Source organism: Mandrillus leucophaeus, unplaced genomic scaffold (genome assembly GCF_000951045.1).
Source record: "Mandrillus leucophaeus isolate KB7577 unplaced genomic scaffold, Mleu.le_1.0 Scaffold423, whole genome shotgun sequence".
NCBI classification, from domain to species: domain Eukaryota; kingdom Metazoa; phylum Chordata; class Mammalia; order Primates; family Cercopithecidae; genus Mandrillus; species Mandrillus leucophaeus.
This window is the reverse complement of record NW_012104510.1, coordinates 50,191-54,671: the sequence shown is the minus strand read 5'-3', so window position 1 is coordinate 54,671 and position 4,481 is coordinate 50,191.

Here is a 4,481-nt window from a genome sequence, read left to right as displayed (position 1 = left end):
CAGTCCCACAGGTCCCTCCAGTCATGTGCGATTTGATTGGAATAGCTAAGATACGTTGGAGCTGGGAGAGACCACGGGATGCCGTGTGTTGACTGACAATGCTCTTCCTTGTCCGTGGGGTCTTGCGTTTCTGAGGCTGCACTAGATGTGGGTAAGGCAGTAAGAGGCAGAGGGGATTCTGTTTTGCCCCAGGAAGGCCTTGCCCCCGCCCCGTCAGCAGCTGGGCTGATGTGCCGTCTCGAGGAGCTGGGCTGGCCCGGTCACCGCTTGTGTCGCGTGGCTTCGCCTCTGGGTTAGCTGTGGGGTGGTGGAATCGTGGCCTTTCCTGCAGCCCAGACCCAGGCAGGAGGACCTGGAGGGCCCGCTCTGCCTTGGGGCTCTTCCGGATTCGTCCCACGCCAGGCTCCTGGGACTAATGAGGCCTCCACCGGGCTTGGTCTTGTCTAACCTCTGGAGAGCTCGTACCTGTCTAGAACAAACGTGTTGTCCTCAGCTTTTCGGCGGCCATCAATAAGTTATTTGTGTTAGTTTGTTTAATGCTTTCCTTTTACAGTGAAGCGAAGGTCTTTGGTGACTTCCTGCCTGCTAACCAAGCATGGAAATCTGTTCTGCACAGCGTCCGTGGCCGTGCCAGGAGGCCTTAGCCAGGGGCCTGCCTGGAGATCGGCCCTCCTGAGACAATTTCTGTGGGGTGGAGGTTGCTCAGAGCTGATGGTCCCAGCGTGGCACTGTCTGCTCAGAGCTGATGGTCCCAGCGTGGCACTGTCTGGGCCCCTGCGGACCTGACCCAGCTGCTGCTCTCTCCACCGTGGTCCTTGTTTCCTCGGTTTGTAGCTGCCGAGTAGGACGGCCAAATAAAATGCAGGCTGCCCAGTTAGCGTCGAATGACAGATAAACGAGTGTGTGAGCACGTCCCATGCAGTATTTGGGGCACACGCTGAAAACGGGTGTGTCGCTCCTCTGGGATTGAAGTGTAACTGGGTGTCCTGTTTGTTTCACGGATACCAGGACTCAGCTGGGGGTCCCTGGCGTTTGTTTGCTCCGTTCCTGGGCTGTTCCCGGGGATGCGGAGACCCTGGCGTGGAGCGCCGCCTCCGCGTGTCCGGCAGAGGGCGCCCGTGCCCCCCCGAAGGCAGCGCGGAGCCCAGAACGCAGCCCAGCCCCGTGCCCTGGTCCTGTGGCTTGAGGTCGGGGAGGGAGGGGTGGTGGTCGCTGCAGGGCAAATGTTTCCACTCACCCAGGGCCACGACCCACGGCCTGTGCAGGGAGAGTCGAAAACACGGCCCCTGGTGAGCACTTGGGAAGTGAACTGTCCCCGCCCTGGTGGGCCGTCACCAGCCAAATCGAGAGAGACGCAGGACGGTGGTGGCCTCGCCGGAGGCATTACGCGTTCCCTGGAGCCCCTCCACCACCACCGTCCTTGTCCTTCCTTGAGTCGGAACCAGGTCCTTGGGGTCTGGGGGTGCTCAGCAGCTTTGCAGACTAGTTGAGGTGACTCTCCTCGCCTTCACCGGCTCCTGGTTTGGGGGGCAAGGATAGAAGCTACTATGCATCAGGTTTGTGAATGGGGATTTAATCGAGTATTTCACAGGGTGGCCTCTGCCATCTCCGCCCCCGTTTTGTACGAGAAGCAGGCGGAATCCAACTCTCCCCTCGAGAACACGCCATTGCCCTCCACTGTTGCTTGTGTGTCTCGCCTTGCTGCGACCCAGTCAGAGCTCCCTGCAGTTGTCAAGTCCCTGATTGACCTCAGGCTCCGGGCACTGAAGTCTTTCAGCGTCCCAGTAAGCACAGCCTGCGCACCCACTGCGTGCCAGCTCCCACCTTCCTGGAGCTTGGGGGAGGAGACAGGGACAGTGAGCAAACGTACAGACCGAGATGGTGGGAGGGGCTGTGCGGTCCAGGTTCTCTGCACGAGGGGCTCTGGAGGCTGCATCCAGGACTGCTGCTGTGTGGTTTTCTTTGCTGTGACCCGGTGAAGACTTCCTCATGGAGCGCACCGGAGTCGCAGTGCCGACACTCGGAGGGTTACCCTGTCCCTGACTGTAAGGTGACACTAAATTAAGAGGCACTGCAGGGATTGCAAAGTCTGAGTGGGATTCTGAATTCATGGGTTCTGGATTCTGAATTCGAAGGCAGCCGTTTCCAACCCTGTTAAATCTTGACCCCAGGAAGAAGGACCTTTTACATCTGAACCCGGCGGACACATGATACCTACTGGCACTGTATTTTGTTCAGTTAACCCTCAAATGATGTTTCCTAATGTTTGGCCCCGGGTCAAGCATTTCACAAACTGTTTAATCTTCTCTACAATCCCAGGTGATAGCCACTGTCTTCCCCCTTTATGCAGACAGACACCGAGGGATACCTTAGATGTCTTTCCACACCATCCACCCCCTCAGCCTTTGCTGCCCACTGCCTGCACGTCAAACCCACTGACGGGCACCTGTTTGACTCCAAGAGCCCCGGGGCCAGAAATGTGGGAGACAACTGCTGTTCTGACCTTGAGCAAGTAATTCACCTCTCAAGTCCCAGAGAAGCACAGAAAGCAACGGCAGGTGTAGTGGCTGGCTGCACTCAGGTGGCACCTACTGTGTGCCAGGCCCCCTTCTGCCCACTTCACAGGTGTCTCAGTCTCCACAGAGTCCGTTTGGAAACGGCCTGGAGCTATCCAGGTTGCAATGAGGCACCAAGGTGGCAGAGCCAGTGCTGGGCAAGAGGTGGGAGCTGCAGCTGCCGAATCCGTGAGCTTGCTTGCCTGGGGGTGGCGACCTGGCCCCCAGGGGTGGTCTTGTCTCTAGGGGACCCAGCGTGGGGCCTTGTACCACCACCCGCTTCCAGCTCTGCCATCTGCAGGTGAAGGAGAAAGCCACTGAGGCCTGGCCTCCAGGTCAGGCTGTGTCCCTGCTGGGAGCTGCACTGGCCTCAGGTTCTTCCTATAAGGGACGACCAGGCAGCTGGGGGCAGCAGCAGATCCAGCTCTGACAAGAAGTTCCTTGAAGTGTGGTGGACCGCAGTCAGCATATGTAGGAGACGACCCCAATCCTGACCCTAATGCTAATTCTTGCTTCCCCCACCAGATTTTAATCCTTATCCTGCCCAGGGATTTTAAGGGCTGACCCAAATCCCGACCCAAGGGGAAGGATGGAAGGGGGAACAGCCTCCAGCCTCACCTCCGTTCTCTGTCCTCCCAGGTCGACCCCACCCCTCTCCCGGATCTCTTCCTCCTGGCTTGGCCCGATCCCACAGCCCCCACTGTCTTCCCCCCTCCCACTTTGGCAAGCCCCTCCACATGACCTCTCCCTGCTCCCCAGCACACAGTAGGTGCTCAATAAAGAACCCTGCCTTTCCTTGACTCCAGTAGACGTTGCACCCTCTCCATCTTAGCAGCAAAGGTGGGTGGGCTGTCAGGACTACACTGACAGCAGTGGTCATTTGCAGACAGGTTGAAGTGTGGGGGAAGCGCAGTGGTGATGCTGAAGCCTACGTTTATGTAGCATTTATGCCGGGCACGGTAACCCTCACGACCCTCATTCCGGCAGGAGCTAGAGCCCCTGCCTCACCGTGAGTGCAGCAGGGAACCTGAACCGCCTGCCACAGGTCCGCTTGCACCGTCTTCCCATCCAGCACCACTCTGGGTGCCTTTGCCGTCTCCCAAGAGCCCCTTACCCATGGAGTTCCCTCACGACGCCCCCTGCCCCAGGGCAGGTGTCTGACCACCCAGGACCCAGGAAGCAGGGTCGAGGAGCTCCCAGCTGAAGTCCAGTTGCTGAGATGCACCCTGTTTGGGTGTTGCTGGGGCAGGGGTTCATGGTGCTGAACAGGTTTTACAGGAGGTTCAGGGTGGCAGCGGGTCCTGGCGCCCAGCAGCTTGTGTCTGATGCCAGCCCTGCCACTTGCCAGTAGGTGACCGTGAGTGGCAGAGGTCAAGGCTGGACTCCGGAAACGTGGGCCTCACACTCCTGAGGCCTCCCGGGTGGTCCCAGCCAAAAGGACCCAGTGTGGGCCCCTTGGGCCTCGGTTTCCCTGGCGTGGGTGCCCTCAATCCCCAGGCACCCTCAGCTCAGGGCTCCCCAGGACCCGGTGGGGGCACAGACCCCGGCGCCATTTCGTGGGGTTCCCTGCTCCTGGCGCCCCTGTGCTGTTCTGTGCAGCGGGAGGGCAGGTGCGCCGGGGACACCCACGCCGTCGCCAGGTGGGTCCCGAGGAACCGGAGCTTCTCTCGTGCCAGGGCAGGATTCTGAGTGTGAGGAGCAAAGAAACTCCTGTAATGAAGCCACGTCGCCCCTTCCACGTGAAGGTGCTTCCTGCTTTCGGGGGGTTCGGGGTGCACAGCGCGGCTGCCACTTCCTGAGGAGGAAAGTGGGGGGACCCGTCCTCCCCGCGGCCCTCCCGGTCCCGCGTCTTCCTTCTCCACGTCCCCCGGGGCTCCGAGGCCCGACCCGCGGGAACCTCCAGCCTCTGACGGCCTCACACCCGGG